Source organism: Peromyscus maniculatus, chromosome 2 (assembly GCF_049852395.1).
Source record: "Peromyscus maniculatus bairdii isolate BWxNUB_F1_BW_parent chromosome 2, HU_Pman_BW_mat_3.1, whole genome shotgun sequence".
NCBI lineage: Eukaryota > Metazoa > Chordata > Mammalia > Rodentia > Cricetidae > Peromyscus > Peromyscus maniculatus.
The window spans coordinates 91553944-91572247 of record NC_134853.1 but is presented as its reverse complement, the minus strand read 5'-3'; the positions used below and the strand labels follow the sequence as shown (position 1 = coordinate 91572247).

At 42.4% G+C, this 18304-nt stretch overlaps 1 long non-coding RNA gene across 1 annotated transcript in view; it reads left to right on the top strand.

Annotated features, from left to right (window-relative positions):
- Nucleotides 1-705: 705 nt before the first annotated feature.
- Nucleotides 706-18304, top strand: part of LOC143271878 (uncharacterized) — a 56484-nt gene continuing 38885 nt past the window's right edge. Inside the window, exons 1-2 of the long non-coding RNA XR_013049163.1 lie at nucleotides 706-778; nucleotides 1204-1269. This is a non-coding gene — a long non-coding RNA (uncharacterized LOC143271878). The remainder of the gene's footprint in view (nucleotides 779-1203; nucleotides 1270-18304) is intronic.

Sequence of the window (18304 nt, the reverse complement as noted above, 5' to 3'; positions counted from 1 at the left end):
AGTGGAGCTGGAGCTCACACCTGAAACTCTCATTTCAGCAATGGTCTTTTATTCTTTTAAAAAATATTTATTTATTTATTCTTCTCTCATATATATTACATCCCGACTGTAGTTTCCCCTCCCTCCTCTCCTCTCCCCCAAATCTATCCATCTTCCAATTCCCTTTAAAAAAAAAACCAAACAACAGCAACAACAAAACAGGCCTCCCAGACTGGATGAGGCAACCCAATAGGAAGGAAAGTGCCCCAAAAGCAAGAAAAAGAGTCAGAGACAGCTCACTGCACTCACTGTGAGGAATCTCAAAAGAACACTAAGCTACACAGCCATAACATATATGCAGAGGTCCTAGATCAATCCCATGAAGGCTCCCTGATTGTCACTCCAGTCTCTTTGAGCCCCTTGAGCCAAGCTCCAGTTAGTTGATTCTGTGGGCCTTGTTCTTGTGGTATTCTTGACCCCTCTGGCTCCTACAATCCTTCCTCTCCCTCTCCAATGGGATTCCCTGGGCTTCACCTCATGTTTGACTGTGGGTCTCTGCATCTGTTCCTATCTGGTTGAAGCCTCTCTGATGATGATTATGCTAGGCTCTGGTCTACAAGTATAGTGGAGTATCATTAGGAATCATTTCATTGAATTCTCTCTCTCTCTCTCTCTCTCTCTCTCTCTCTCTCTCTCTCTCCCTCTCCCTCTCCCTCTCCCTCTCCCCAGGTCATGCTTGGTTCTATCCTAGGTCTCTGGGCTATGCAGCCTCTGTTCCTGGCCCTCCAGGTAATGTCAGGTATGGACTCCCTCTTGTGGTATGGGTTTCAAGTTGAGACTAGTCATTGGTTGGCCACTCCAAGTTCCGTGCCACCTTTGCCCCAGGACATCTTGCAGGCAGGACAAATTATAGGTCAAAGGTTTTGTGGCTGGGTTGGTGTCCCAGTCCCTCTACTGGAGGCCTTGCCTGGTTACAGAACATGGTAAGTTCAGGATCCACATGCACCATTACTAGGAGTCTTTTCAAGTGTCACCTTTGTAGGTTCCAGGGAGTTTCCATTGCACTAAGTTTCTACCTTGCCCCTCAAATGGCTCCCAGTTCCAATCATCTCTCCCAGTATTCTTTTTCTCTATCCCTCCCCCCAGCTTGATCCCTCCAATCCCCATTCCCACCCCCAACCCCTGTCCACTAGTGAAATCTATTCTATTTCTATACCTTTCCAGGGAACACTTTGAAAAGATCAAACCTAAGAATAATAGGAACAGAAGGAGAAGAGTCTCAGTTCACAGGTATACTATTCTTGACTTGTTTGGTTTCCCTAATCAGCACAATGTCTAAATTAATACACCATCTCTAGGAGGAGTGTGTTGGGAGGCTGGGATTTACTCAGTGTTGTGTTGTTGCATGCTAGCTTCATGTCACTTATGTTGTCAAAGGTCTTGATGAGTGAAGCATTTATTATTGCTTGATAGATTGGGACATGGCTATTCTTAGAGGTCACACATTTTTTTCTCAAGGTCACAGAACTGATACCAAGAGAAATGATGCTGAGTCCAGAGATGTCTGACTCAGAAACCCAACTTCAGGATTCTTATTGCCCTTAGGAGGCAGACGGGATATTTAAAAATAGAGACATCTAACCTGAATCCTAGCAAAGTCCTGAAGTCTGCATTTGTGAGAGTCAGGGCTGGGATAGTGCACCTGGGTTTCCTAAATCTCTCCTGGGAGATTCTGGTATGGAATCAGGGTACCAGCCATAGTCATACCCTTTGGACTCAAGACAAAGTCATCTGGGGGACTTCTAGTTCCCCCTACCCAGATATTTAATATTACAGAGAATTAAGCAGAAATCATATTCAGGTTAGTGGTAAGGATGGGAAGTTGTGAATGCTTAGATAAGTGACTTGTTATCTAAGGCTGTAATGAGAAAGTCTGACATCAAGGAAGAAGGGGGTCTGGTAATCTTAAGGCCTGCAGGACAGGGGTTGGGGAGATATGTGAGACCGCAGCATCTGAGGGTGCTATTTGGAGGTGAGACAAACCTCATTCATGTAAGTTCGAATCTTCACAAGTTAAGTAGTAGCGGTCAATGCCTGTAGACACACAGCTTTTAGTATCTACATGTACAGTGTGAGGTTAGAGTTGGTCTATCCACAGGGCTTTGAAGAACATGGAGGAGAGGGCACTGAATATTATGTTGGTACACAGGAAGTGAAATCCTTGTTTGCATCTTCTTACCTGATTGTAGTCCTGGGTTTTCTTATACAACTGTAACACATGACAAGTCAATGACATGCCTTTACCTCACCTTTACAAGCACATATTTAACTAACTCACCCATCTCCAGTGAGTTCAAGCACAAAGTAAGGCATCCAATGTTACTGCACTCCTACTTTGTTTCCTGTACTTGATGTTATGGGAAGGAAGCAGGTGAACCACAGAGCCTCTCCTGAGTCTATTCCTGTACTTCCTAAGACAGTCAGAGAAACACAAAGGACTATGGGTCTCTAAAATGGGTGGCTTGATGCTACCTGAAGTCACTTATAAGAGGGTACAATATAAAGAGACCCTGTGAGGATGATGGCAGTCAGCAAGTGTCCAGTACCAGCATAGTCTAAACGTCACGAGCATTATGTCATTTTTTCCTTTCTCACACTGCACGTCTGCATTTGAGGTCAGCACTTCATTCTTCCATCTGTCTTCAGGACTTGCACAGGAAAGGATGTGATCATTTAGAAAAGAAGGAGCAAACCTCTCTTTTTAAAATTGCCCTTTTAATATCCTGAGTAAAAAAAAATATGTAAGGGAAACAACATATATATTATGTTAAGCTGGTGAATACATTTGTTACATATGATGTATATGATAGTCTAACATATAACATATATAAACCTAGTTTCTCTCTCTCTCTCTCTCTCTCTCTCTCTCTCTCTCTCTCACACACACACACACACACACACACACACACACACACGACCTACTTGACTCTTTTTTTCTGAGACAGGGTTTCTCTGTGTAGTTTTGCACCTTTCCTGGAACTCACTTTGTAGACCAGGCTGGCCTCGAACTCACAAAGATCTGCCTGCCTCTGCCTCCCGAGTGCTGGGATTAAAGACGTGCACCACCACCGCCCAGCCGACGCTTTTTTTTTTTTTTTTCAGACAGGGTTTCTCTGTGTAGTTTTGGTACCTGTTCTGAATCTTGCTCTGTAGACTAGGCTGGCCATGAACTCACAGAGATCGATCTGCCTGCCTCTGCCTCCCGAGTGCTGGGATTAAAGACGTGTGCCCTTGCCACTCCCCTACTACTACTTGACTCTTATGGTCCTACTTGGTAAAAGATAGATAGTAAAAACTACAGCATAAATTTAGATCTTTATTCCTCAGAAATATTTCTTGTATGAAAATTATCTAAAAACTTATCTAACAAACATTGTGATGGTAGTTGGCAAAACAGTGATAAGGAGTGTCAGGAGCAAGCATTTATCATGTGCTTGATATATGCCAGGCTCTATATTAAGCTATTTTTGGGGAGTAGCATTTATTCCATTCATAAGTCTTATGTAATCACTCATCTTTGAGTTTGCAGGTAGAGGAACAGTCATGAAGAGGCTTGTGTCTTTTCAAGGTTGTATGGCTGATAGATAAGTGAGAGTCTGAGACAGTGAGCATCAGGCCACTACCCTTACTCTTAGAGAACTTGTATTTTAATGAGAGCAGTAGTTTGATTGTTATCAGGGAGTAGAGAAGACTATAAACCTGTTGAGGGAACTCAGAGGAGTTGCCTTGCCCAGGCTTGGGGGCATCAGGGAAAATGTTCTGGAGAGATTGATTAATGAATATGTAGAAAGGAGTCATGAATTGTCACACCAATTTCTGGGGTTTAGAGACTGGATAAGTGAATTAAGCTTGTCTTCTAGCCAGTGAGTAGTAGACAAGAAACCATTGGCAGAGAGAGAATTAATGGAGTGCTAAATGAGCAAAAGAAGAGCTCCATGTGTCCTGAGATGTTGAGTTTGGGATGCATAAAGAGCAGGGAGTGGGATGTAACTTGAGGTCAGACCACATTAAGGATTTCAAAGCCCTGACTAAGATCCTCTCATAGCTAGAATTGCCTCCCATAGCTAGAATTGGAGGGTGACTGACTGGTCTCTGGCTGAGCCTGATGGGGGTAGAATGAAACTGAAAGCCACCCAACATCTCTAAGTGCTTTCCAATCTCCCTGAGTTTCAGAAGTCACTCTGATTACATTAACTCATTTCTGTATTTGTTCTGAGCTATTCATAAAACATCAGACCAAAATAAAAAGGAAAAAAAAAAAGCAGAGAAGAAACCCAGCTCCAATAAAGAATCAAATTAGACGAGATTCAGAAGAGAGAATCAAAGACAACAGGATTTTATTTCACAAGGATAAGATAAATTGGCTTCCATAACAGTACAAGCCAGAGCCGTTACTGAGCATGAGTCCCTTTTGTAGGAACATTGAGCTATTTGCCCATAAACTCTGACTGTCTGGCTAGGGCCATGAAAGAGACATTCTGGATAGACGGATTGTCCATATAACTGAAGTATTAACAAAACCATATATCCAATGGTTTAACCTGTCCTGTGCCATTAATCTGAGAGAAATCACCATCATTCAGCATTAAAGGAAAGAAAACATACGTGCTGCTCTTTCTGTGATGTACCATGGGTGGAAATGAATCCTACATTCTTGGCTCCCAGTCCACCTGCTTTTGTATACAACACTAACTTTTATTTGATTTGCCTTGCGTTGTTCATTATATCTCTTTCTTCAGGATACTGTAAGTTGCTAAAAACAAGGGTTTTGTCTTATATTATTTTTCTCTATGTTGATCCACTGTAGCTCAAAGCATCCTCAGAGACCACTTAGTCAGGCATTTCAACCTGCTGCTGAGAACCTAGGTATGGTGAATTAGTGGCTGGGCAAGAGCGAAGGCCAGATCTACTCACTTCTGCTCCCTTGAGTCCCCTCAGCATTATCACTCCCTGGGCTTGCAGCTACAGTCCCTCACAGCCCCTATCTTCCAGCAGACATTTCAGCTTAGTAAAACTCACAGGCTGCAATAAATAAGCTTGTCAGATTGTGTAGGTATGGTGGTTCTCCATCTCACATAATGACTAAGAGCATGAACCTGGGGTAGATGGACCAGTTCTGACACTTACACATAGTCTGTCCTTAAATACAAAACTCAGAAACCAGAGCCTCTGTGAAGTGCTGGCTGTGAGGATTTAGTGAGACACAGCATCTTTGTGCTCCAGTTCCGTCCTAGTGTTCTTGGGGTGGTGGCCTTGAATTTTCCATGTTTTGAGAGACTGCCAGATTACCAACATCCCTGAACACGTAAGGCTTCACTTCCATAAAAATGATATTTAGAGTTTTGTGGCATCATCTAGTAAAGGCGATTGTTCCCACCCCAGGATCTCTGTTCTGCTTTTGCACAGGACACTGAGAGGGGATGCAGCAGCCCTGCCACACAAGCAGGGCCTCAACGAGGCTTCTTATTTAAACACATAACTCCTAGGCCAGAGTGAGTATTTCAAAAGCAAGAAGAGATTTAAGAAAACTAAAAGTGATCATTGCTTATGGGTTTTGACATAGACCCTTGGGCTTAACTATTCTTATACCCCTGCAAACAGATAGCCAAACTTCTAGTGTTCAAAGGAGTCCACTGATACCATGTCCCTTCCTGACTAACATCTTGGACCTCTTCTTCTGAAACACACCATGCCCATTCTCATCTGGTGTCAGGATTGCTAACTGAGCAATGGCCAGAATTAGGTCCCTATGTGACTACCTACATGCTGTGTGACCTCAGGAAATTTACTCAACATTGTATCTCTGAGATTTAACTTCCCTACTTGCAGTGTGGGGTTGCCAATGTGTACACTATAAAGTGCATTAAAGAACAGAAAGGAAAGTCCCACCTGACTGATGGCCATTCTGTTTATACTGATTAATACTCATAAGGAGAAAGGAATACGTCCCCATGGAAAACAAAATTTCCTGTTTACAAAAATTATAGCCCAGGATAAGCTTCCCAGATCAAATGGTAGTACTGTGACAAGTGCATCTTTGTTTCAGTAATATTGTGTGTGTGTGTGTGTGTGTGTGTGTGTATGTGTGTGTGTGTGTGTGTGTGTGTGTGTGTGTGTGTGTGTGTGTGTGAGAGAGAGAGAGAGAGAGAGAGAGAGAGAGAGAGAGAGAGAGAGAGAGAGAGAGATATTGCCCATAAGTACACATGTAGAGGCAAAGGCAAACAGTTAACATTGGGATGCCTTTCCTCAATCAACTTACATTTTGAGACCATGTCTCCCATTGAACATGGGGCTCACTTTTTCAGATAGACTAGTTGGCCAGCAAGCTTCTGTGATGACCCTTCCTCTGCTCCTCCAGTGAGTTACAGGTATGCACTGCCATACCTGAACTTTCCACTGGTCTTGGGAAACCAAACTTAGGTCCTTATACATGAGCAGTCCCAAGATTTTGCATTTTTATGGCTAGAAAGAAGAACACGTCCAGGCTAAAGTGTTTATGTATCTTGGCTCCTTCTCTATAGAGCTTTAAAAACAGCCAAGACACAATGAAATACTCTCTCATAACATGTAGGCAGGACCTGGTCATTATGATCACCATTTTATAGCCATTAAGGTCCAGAGAGGTTAAATGATTTGCTCAAGGTCACACAGCAAGTCCAGCTCAAACTCCAGGTCCACTAACTCAGGATGACCCATTAGAGCATGGTACCCTGTCCACCAAATAAAGAACCCCAAGTGAAACGTTGATTGTTAAGAAAAGAAAATAGCTATTGAGCTACAGAAGTTGACATTTAGCCAGCCAGAAATCATTAATGTGGCCAGGTTTAAGGAGAGCTCTATTAAACTGTCCATCAAACACTTTGCTCTTAAATGGATTTATTGAGAGAGGGAAAAGTCCAGGATAGCAATAACGTATTAGAAGTGGTTTTCCTTTGTCTGTTGGAAGTTCATGGTGAGTGGGAAAGTGGGGGGTATACTCTGGAGTGGAAGAGTTCTAGACTGTAAAGAAGAATTTCTTAGCACATCAGAGCCACAGAGAAGCAGGATAGTGCGCTGGAAATGAGTGCTCTGCATTACCTGGTACATTTCCTTTCTTCTCTGAGAGTAAAATAGTGCCCTGTGCACCCAATATGATCATGGGGGTAAAGCATGGCACCTGCTCACAGCTGCCTAATAGCATGCAGATATTGGATGTGACTTATAATGGAAAACAGAAAGGTTAGTGTTGGGGAGGTATGAGTGCTGTGGGTTGTTCTGTATGGCAAATGTGTTGCTCTGATTGGTCAATAAATAAAACACTGATTGGCCAGTGGCTAGGCAGGAAGTATAGGCGGGACTAACAGAGAGGAGAAAAGAAAGAACAGGAAGGCAGACGGAGTCACTGCCAGCCGCCACCAGGGCAAGCAGCATGTGAAGATGCCGGTAAGCCACGAGCCACATGGCAAGGTATAGATTTATGGAAATGGATTAATCTAAGCTATAAGAACAGTTAGCAAGAAGCTTGCCACGGCCATACAGTTTGTAACCAATATAAGTCTCTGTGTTTACTTGGTTGGGTCTGAGCGGCTGTGGGACTGGCGGGTGACAGAGATTTGTCCTGACTGTGGGCCAGGCAGGAAAACTCTAGCTACATATGAGTAAATAAAGACCTGAGTTTGATCCCCAGAACCCAGGTGAAAAGCTGGTCACTGTGGTGAATATTTGTAATCCTAGTCCTGGGGAGGTTGAAACAGGAGGACCGCTGGCACTTGTAAGCCAGAGAGCCCAGCCGACTTGGCGATCCCAAGGCCAAGCAATGAGAGAGCCTGTCTTCAATAAGAAGCTGATAGCTTCTAAGGAAGCTGTACTCTGTTATTCACATACACATGATGCACGCATGTGCATACACACTTGTACACATGTAAGCACCAAAACTCACAAACACACACATAGAGCATAGAGAAGAGACAGACAGACAGACAGAGAGGACCTGAATCCTTTATTTGAAAACTAAAAGGAAGTTTGGAGAACTGGGGAAGGCATATGTGTGTGGAGAACATTTAGCAGAGGCTGCCATGTCCATCTGTCTTCCCGTGGCTGATCTTGAGAGGCGACATTTGACCCCATGCTTTTTGACTAAAGTCTTTATTTTTATTTACCCATAACTCAAAAGTTTTTCTCAATTTCTGTTTGTCTGTCTCTGTCTCTGTGTGTCTTTCTGTCTGTCTATCTGTCTGTCCTTCTGTCTCTCTCTCCACTCTCTTAGACAGAGTCCCTGGTTGACAGGCAGTGGATTCATTCATTGGGAATATCATTCATTGGGGATATCTGAGTTCCAGGGGGACTGAAACCTCACAACCAGTCCTTGAGACATCCTTTCCTTCCATTTAGTGTGGAATAATCAGTAGTTCTTAGTCTCACCTTTCCTTGGAGCTGTATGGTTGGGGTGCATCAAAATGTGGAGACATTGAACAGGAGTATTACAAGGAAGGACTGGACAGTTACATCCAGACCTAGAAAGGTTCCTAGAAGACACAGAACCTCAGGTGCTGGTTCCCCATAGATAAGAAAGTATGGATGGGTTAGGAAAGGCTACAAACATGCTGGCCAAAGGCTGTGTAAGCAAAGGCTGGAACAGTAAACAGCCTGGTGTATTGGGGACAGATAAGCAGTTGAATACAGTGTATGGTGTGGGGGGTGTTGAAACCTCAGGGTCCTTGTCCTATTTTATAGGTGGGCTTGCATTCCATGCCCACCACCTTCCAGCTGTGGGAGCTAGTACTTGTTACTTGACTTTTCTGAACTCTGGTTTTCTTTTTCACGCAATTGGAGGAAATGATACTTAATTTGTAATTCGATGAAAAAGAATCAGAGAGATGGAAATTGAAAAGCATCTATCCCAGTGCTTGTTCAATAAGCAATAGCTATTATTATACTTATTTTCATTCTCAGTGCCTAAAGATTCAAAATAGAATCTAAATCTGGCATCTAAAAGCTGTTTCCCTGTAGATGCCAATTCTAACTGATCAAAAGAGGAGGTGATGTGATCAATTAGTAATGCCTGAACAGGGAAGGCAATAGGAGCGATGACATCAATGACGACCAAATGTTGTCTACCTAAAACAAATGTGGTTTAAGATATGGAAAGCACGAGTGTAGGGTGTGAGGTTTATATTATCCTCATAAGGACGGGAGGGTATGAGCAAGGTAGAAAGGCATATGAATGCGGAGTGGGGGTGGTGCTGATTTTTCATCTTCTTGGCAGCATAGCAGTCTATTTTGGGGCCCTGCACCACAAGCCAAAGGGTTAGCAACGCATCCCGTATCTCCTGGCTGCAAAGCAAACATATGTTGTCTTTCTTGGCAATGCAATGCTGCTTGAGCAGAATGAGTGAAGAGGGCAAGAGGTGTGTGCTTCATGTCCCAAACCTCCAGGTCTCTGGGAACTTTCTGGGATGCTAAGCTGTTTATTTTGGGAGTCTTTCAGCTTAGTTGGTTGGTATTTAGAGACAGCTAAAAATTTTGCATTACACTTTCATTCCAATAGAAAAGAGAAAGAGGGAAAAGAAAATCTGAAAACCCTGAAACGCCTTCCAAATACTGGCAAGTCAAACAAGGACAGCCTGACTCCAGTTTGCTCTCCTCCCCCTTTCAATTCCCTTCCTCAAACCCACAAGGAAACAGAAGGCAAAGAAGTAGTGGCATGATGAATTTACGAAGTCATAAACTAAAAGTCCCCTTCCTCCTTGAAGACACCAGACAAGGATACCCCCTCCACATTACCTGATACACCTTTATCAGTAACTGTGAAAGGAGGTAGTTGAGGAAGACAGCCAGGCCACAGCCTAGCTGGGATTTCCATAAGGGTGGCTTTTCTATCCTTCGTGTGTGGTTTAGAGAGGATTCTTTAAACAGTTTCTATCAGCAATGCCATTGATCTTCTGATGAAAGCAGTGAGAAGACCTGCAGAAAAAAATGTGATTACAATGTAGAGTGGACACATACTAAGTAGCAGATTTGAAGTTCACAGTCAGTACCCTCAATAAACCATACTTAGATGTGACTTTCATTATTTCTTTGTAACTGTCCTTAGTTCCCGAGTCCCCATCTCTGCCATGGGCAGGAAACTTAATCTTGTACATCAAACGATTTGACTCTGATTCAGATGTCATTGATTTAGGGCTTAAATGCAGGCAGGTTAACAGTCTTGCTACTTTCTACTTTTTTTCTTCAAGTGTGTGTGTGTGTGTGTGTGTGTGTGTGTGTGTGTGTGTGTGTGTGTGTGTGTGGTGGGGAACTCATTTCTGTCAGCCCTAACTTTTATCAGCCTGGGATTATCAGGAAGGCATTTGGTTCTTATAGGGGCACTGTGAGGAGTGAGGTATCCGCATGGTGGATCTTTGGCCTCCATCTGGAGCCACCTGGCTGCTGGCTTTCCCGTGGTTGTCACTCATACCTTTGCCCTGTATCTGAACTGTGAACACTCTTTAGCTGCCCCAGTACAATTGCTATGTCTGCATCCTCAGTGTTCCAGGGTGTTTTGAATGTAGGTATCTGTCTGTATCTCCCTTTACCATGGTTGATGAATTTGGTTACCTGGCAACTGCTCTCTACAAACATTGCATGATTTTATTGCTCCTGATATTCATGCCATTTGCTTATGACTTGGAATTCTTTTTCTGAAGGAAGGGCATATACCAACCTTTCTACTATAGATATTCACTTTGCCTGAATTTTAGCTCAGCCATGTAATTGAGTTTTGTCAATAGAAATTGTAATAAAACAATGGAGTGACATTTCCAAGTTTTCACAGGCCTGTTACATTGGTCCCTGCTACCTAGACCTTCCATGTCACCAACAGAGCATTCCTCAGCTTACCCTTTGGTCTAAGGAGAATAAAAGATAAATAGGAAAAGAACCACCCTGCCTGTGCCTAGCTCCTAGACCAAACAGATCGACTTCTACCTGATTTGTATAACTGTGCATATAAATTGTAATATGTCACTAGGATTCTGTGTTTGTTACACAGCATTTTTTGTGGCAATAAGTAACTAATACACACCCACACCCAGAACTTAACTCAAGAGGCTAGAAACTGACAGCTAGAAACTGGTCTACTATTCCTCCACTGGTGCTCTTCCTAGTCTTATTCTATGAAACTTTACACCCCTTTCTCAGTGGAAGAAAGCATCTCTGTGAGCACTGTATTTTTCTTTCTATGATGTTCACTTTGATCTGATTTCAGGTATTAATAAACAAAGTCATTCTCATGGACATCAAAAGACCATGTCCCTTCAATGTACAGCCCCATTTATGTACACTCTTGACTATCTAACTGGTAGTCTAGTTATAGGGTAAGAGGACAAATCCATTTGGAAGGCAAATGAGGGCCAAAGGTTTAGCAAGCTCACTGGTGCAGTGCTTGCAAATGAAGGAAATGAATTCAGGGTTCTTCATGGATTCTTCTGGAGCACTACATTTGGAGTAGTATTCACTTTTGCAAAGAGTGTAAATCATGGGAGAGGTCTGTGAGTCCAACAAAGGTCCAGGGACTTCAGGGACCTGCAATTTCAGATTATAGTCCTGCTACCAACATATGTAAGACCAGTACAATGATCTCTATGGCTATAATTTCTAAAGTTTCTAGCAGATGTACAAACTATATTATTTATGGCTACTATGTTATTGTTTTGGGTATGTGTATGTGTGCATGTGAGATGTATGTACAGACATGTGCACCCATGCCTATATGTATAGAATCCAGAGTAGGACTTTGGATGTCTTCCTCTCTGATTTGCCAGCTGATTAGTTTTTTAAAAATATTTTTTGGGGAATTTCACATTATGTATTCCAATCCCACTCATTTTCCAGTCCTTCCATAGTCGCCCTTCATATTGTAGTGTTCAACCCCTGACTGTCGCTCACTCCCCATGTTTTACCAATGAGGCATTAGTAGAAACAGTAAGAGCAGAGGCTTTGGAAAGGTGCTTGAACATTGGGCTTGTGCTTCTCTGCTTCTGTCACTACCCTTTGAAGGACATACCTGCATAATCCCATGGGTTCCTTAAGGAGAATGACAGAAGAACCAGCCTTCCCGGACAACCAAACCAAGATCCACTGACTCTATTTACCTAACACACACACACACACACACACACACACACACACACACACACACACACACACACACGATCAAAACACAAAACTGCCCAGTGCTGTGGGACGGTCTGTATGTCAAATTGCTCTGATTGGTCAATAAATAAAACACTGATTGGCCAGTGGCCAGGCAGGAAGTAGGTGGGACAAGGAGAGAGGAGAATTCTGGGAAGCGGAAGGCTGAGGCAGAGAGACACTGCAGCCGCCACCATGACCAGCAGCATGTGAAGACGCCGGTAAGCCACCAGCCACGTGGCAAGGTATAGATTTATGGAAATGGTTAATTTAAGATAAAAGAACAGTTAGCAAGAAGCCTGCCACGGCCATACAGTTTGTAATTAATATAAGTCTCTGTGTTTACTTGGTTGGGTCTGAGCGGCTGTGGGACTGGTGGGTGACAAAGATTTGTCCTGACTGTGGGCAAAGCAGGAAAACTCTAGCAACAGCCCAGTGAAGGCACTGAGCCATGAAGACATGTGAGAGATAGATGTACCTCAATTAAAAAAAATCAATGTAAATGGGGAGTATCTTGCTGATTGGAAGGAAGCTGCAACTCACAGTTGTTTGACCCTGCCTGACCAACCATGAAACCCATGCACCAGATGCAGATGTAACCATCTTGTTAAATAAGAAACACAGAGCCAATGCAGAGATGAAAGCCCAAGAGGTCAGAGATAAGAGCTAAAAACCTTATCCTTCACTGCTGCTGCTGTCCTCTTCAGCCAAGAGAACTACATCCTGTGTGTTTGTCTTCTTATAGACTTTCTGTTCTGCCTTCTCATTGATTGTAAACCCAACCACATGACCTCCTCGTCACTGCCTATCTATACAGACCTCCAGGTCTTCTATGGTTGGTATTGAGATTAAAGGCATGTGTCTCCATGCTGACTGTATCCTTGAACACACAGAGATCTGCTTCCCAAGTGCTAGGATTAAAGGCGTGCACTACCACCGTCCAGCTTCTGCTATGGCTTGCTATTAGCTCTGACCCCCAGGCAACTTTATTTATGTGAAATAAAGTTAGAAAGACCATTGCTGTATCTCAAAATTTGGTTTCATTCTGTTCCTCAATCATCCCACCTAAATGTTTGCATTCTACCCATGGCATTTCTATCATACTTTTCCTGGTTGAACAGCTCCTTAACAGTGAGCTTCCTCTCTCCTATGACAGCCAGTTCCTTGTTTGTAGAGCTCTGATGATAGATAATGCCTCAGTTCCTGGGAGTGCTCAGGACTATAAGAACAGCACAGGATCACATAAGGAAAGGATGGTTTCCAGTACAGTTTTTTTACTGAAGAAGTGGTTGACATTCTAGACTTTGAATTCTTCACTATTTATGTAAGAGACTTATGGCACACCTCTCTCTCTCTCTAGGCCTTGAGTGCTTAGCCATACCTGGAACTAGGAGGAGGGCACAGGGCTGAGTCCATCAGGTACATAGTCTTCAGTTCTTCTGTGGATGCATTGCTATATGTCTAAGTTTGTTAATGGGGAAACTGAATGGAGGTAGTATCCAGCTTGTCCTTGATCTTACAGCTCGGAAGTAATGGAAGTGGTTTTGATCTCAGGTGCATTTTACCTAAAATTAGCACTTTGAGGTACCAAATAGTGTAACAATAACTACAGTGGCAGCAACAATAATGCCAGCATACAGGTAACTTTTATCAATCACTTGCTTATATATCAACCATTGTTTGAGGAACTTTTGTACACTAACTTATTTAACCTCTGTGCTGGCTGGTTTTTAATGTCAACTGGACAAGGCTATAGTCACTTGTGAAGAGGGAAACTTAATTGAGAAAATATTAGAGAGAACTTAATTGAGAAAATTCCCCTACCAGATTGGATTTTGACAAGCCTATGGGACATTTTCTTATTTAATGACTGATGTGAGTGGGCCCATCACAAAAGGGAGTATTGTAACCTCTGGCCTGGTAGTCCTGTATGGTATGAACAAACCATGGGGAGAGAGTCAGGAAATAACATTCCTCCATGACTTCTGCTTCAGTTCCTGTATCCAGGTATCTTCTGCCTTGAGTTCCTGCTCTAACTTCCCTCTATGATGAACTGTAAGCTATAAAGTGAAGTAAATCCTTTCCTCCCTAACTTGTTTTTGATCATGGTGTTTTATCACGGTGATAGAAACCCTAAAAAAACCATCACAGAAGGTTTGAAAGGAAGACAGTTTTCCTCCATTATTAGAGATTAGTATACTAATTCCATTTCTGTCTCAGACTTGTCTCATGGAGTCCCCACATTATTGCCATGAGATAGGATTTACTTATAGAAAATTTATCTCTTACTTTAAGTAGTTCTCTGTCATGGTACTGGAAGAATGCTTTGTAGGGGTATACTGCATGGTGCAGTTTGCTTATTACCCACAAGGTATCTGCCTTGAACTTTTTAGATTTTACTATAAGCAATTCTGAATGGGATATGATGCCATCATTTCCTGACTTAGGCTTCTGCCCCAATTCTTAAATATCCTGCTCTTGCCTTTCATTGCTTTTGCTGATATTTGGTTACTTGTTTTGGCTGACAACGTTCTTCCTCTTTACACACTATCTTCTGGAGGGTGGGATCTTTGCTTTGTTCAGTCCTTTCTACTCCTGGTGGCATTGGTGGTACACAATCCTGTAGCTTATGCAACATGACTATCCTTAAGGCATGCTCACTGGATGAGAGTGAGGATCTTGGGTTTGTCCCAGGTTTTCTAATTAGTAGTTCCATAAGGTTTGCCACGTATTTATATCTCTGTGCCTCATGTTTCTGCATATTAAAAAGGGGATCATGATCGAGTGGTAGTGACAGCACACACCTCAATCCCAGCACTCAGGAGACAAGAGGCAGATGGATCTTTGTGTGTTCAAGGCGAGCCTAGTCTACAAAGCAAGTTCCAGGACAGCTTGGGCTGTTACACAGAGAAACCTTTTCTTGAAAATCAAAACAAATAACAAACAAATTAAAACAAAAAAGTGGGGATAATGCTTTTGTTATACTAAGGGAATAGAACATAAAAGTAGAGATTCTGGGGATTCCAAGCTCAGGTTCAGATTCCAATTCTGCTTACTGCAAGGGCATCTGGGGACAAAGCAAAATGCTCTATTTCTGCCTTGAAAGGTAAATACAGATAATAATAGCTCCCATCTCATGAAGATATGGTAGGGCCTAATGAGCCAAGCCTTGTAAAAGCACCCAGAACAAGTACCAATCAGTAATAAACAAGGCAATCTCAAGGTCATTTGCTAGTTAACTTGCTACTTAAAAATTGGAGTCCAAGTTCACCTTTAAATTCACTATGCTTTAGAATGTTCTAGAGTTTTGAGATTTGCTCCTTGTTTGACCTGCTTTCTCCTAGTACTGCAAATGGAACAGACACTTCCCTCATACTATTTCTCCAACTGACATCGTGATGTGCACGAAACATTTTCTATACCACCAGAGATAAGCATATTTTCCATCTGGAGATGGAGGAGGGCCTTCTTCTAGAAGGGAGTGAAAAGAGTCATGAAGAAACATAGCCCAGCAAAGGAAGATGCAAAAATAATTAAAATATGAAATGTGTTACTGCCTTCGCAGGATTTTGCTGTTGCCTAAAGGGAGGAGTGATAGACAGACATTCCCTTTCTCATACTGATACACGTTTTGATAAAGTCTGATAAAGACATTGGAAAATTAACAGATTAAGTTAGAAAAGGAGCTTGCATCTCATAAACAAGGAAAAGTGTGAGTTTAAAAGAGAAGAGTCCTGGGGTCCACAGCTTCCCCAACATCACACAACATGGCAGCCAGGGTTTGAGTCCTTTAAAGGGCTCTCTGGATGTGTGGCATCACCAGGCACAGCAGGGAAGACACAGAAGGTTGTTACTGGAATTGCGACAGCTTGTGCTTTGGAAACCCTAACAAACTCCACTCAGCCACATCTCTTCAATAGAACAATTACAAAAATAATTACTACTGAAAAGAAAGAGAGAGAGAGAAAGAAAGAAAGAAGATATTCAATGTGGCTACTTGAGAAGAAGAACAAGGAGATCCAATGATCCCATCAAGCTCATCTTTTGGGGATAGGAGGTTTAGTTTTAAATAGAAGGTAAGAAATATGCACCCCCAAACAAGGTATAGTCACACCACTTATTGATCCATTGTTATCTTGACTAATCTTGCCTGCCAGGTAGTCTGACAAGTTGTCATGAAATGACATGAAAATACATGAAATATCTTAGGATTTCTCAAGTTCTTCCTATAGCTGACAGCAGGGTTCAACTGTTTCCCAGTGTGGATCCCTGAGGATATTTCGATGTGTTGTGATCTACCTTTACTGCAGTCTAATAGCCACATGGGGACATCTAAGTGTCTCTTTAGAATGTCTTCACCCTTTCCAGGCCAGTTACAAGTAGAGCTAGAATTAGATCCCTGGTTTCCTGATATCTCATCCAGTGTTTCCCTCAACAATCCATTCATCCTCCTAGCCATTCAAGAATTTGTTTACTCGGATTCATTAATGGGTCCTCTACTGAGAACCAGGCATTCAGTGTGAAAAGAATAGGATCAAGAACAATGCCAATGATACATGTTTCTTTTCGTTTGTTTTCTTCTATGGAGGGCTTAATTTTATGTAGCACCTTCCAAGTCCCTGTCTCATGAGGGCCGCTGACCAGATGGCCAGAGGTTGTTTGGGACTTTTAATTTCTTGTCATCATCTCATCACTAAACCTTCCCATATCCTTTGCTTGTGACTCTAGACTATTTTTCCCTTCCTGAGTTCCCACTTGTTTTGGATTTTGAAAGTTTAGCATCCTTTTGTGCTTTGGGTATTGACATCTTTGGGCCATTTTATCAGTCATTTGAACAGCATAAATCTCTTGAGCAACTAGTGTATACCAGGGGACATAGCTTCCTGGGACATGCCCTGTAGGAGCACTAGGTATATTTGGGTAGACATTCTGAGTAGATCTTGCTACATGGAGCTTAGGGACATAAAAGCATTCTTATCATCTCAAGAATCAGTTCAGAGTACAATAGAGGGAGATTTAGAGCAAGCTGAGTTTGTTCGTTTTTTTTTTCTGTTTTTTCCCCCATTTATTTATTTGTTTTTTTGTTTGTTTATGATTGCAGTGTGTGTATGTATGTTTTCCATGTGTGTGGGCACACATATATGTGGGTACATATACATATGGTTATATTCGTGTACATGAATGCTGGAGGTTGATATCAGGAATCAACCACAATCACTCTTCCACCTTGTTCAATGAGGCAGGGTCATTCAATCAAATCTGGAGCTCACCAATATGGCTTGTTTTGCTAGCCACCTTGCTGTGGGGATCCCTTATCTGCTCCTTTTGGGCCTAGAATTATAGAGGGGCCTGGCATGACAGAGCAGGCCAGCACTTGAGTGGGTTCTCAGGATCTACTGTTACTTAGCTACTGAGTCATCTCTCAAGCCTAAGTAACTGGACTTCAATGAAGATCTTGATTTCCCTTCCTGTGAATTTCAGTTCTGATGCTAGAATTCACTGACTGACTGGAGAGATTAGTGAGATAATGTGGGTAGAATATCTACAACCTTCTTGTTCTTGTCAATAGATATTTGTCTTCCTTTTCCTCCTGAGCATGTGCTAGCTTCATGCCTATAAACTGAGTGAGGTACTATTCCATACTATATTAACTCCTCCTAGAGTAAACTAGTCTTGCTCCTCATTCTGAAGCCTTGGACATTATATCTGTGGACCCTAGGTGGCCAGCTTCCTTCCCAGGATTTTTGTAGTTTTGGCTTAGATAGGGAGGCAGGCATCATGCCAGGGAGGAACTGTGAGGAGGAAGTGGTCACCACCTAGACCAACACTCAAGTTCAAGGTCAAAACTTGATATGGATATGAACACTGCCTCTATCAATTTATGATAAGTGGGGACCCAGGCCAACACAAAGCTGGCACTTCTGTTTGAAAGAAAGAATCCCACTCATACTATTTCTAATAAGAGGATCTTATTTGAATGACATACACAAAATCAAAACTGGGACAAAATGGGTGACATCAGAGAACTAGGACTCAAGAACAAACAGGGCCAGGGCCTAGTCTTTGATGGGAGAGTAAAATGGAATGCACAGAGGCTCTCAGAAATCCTGCAGAT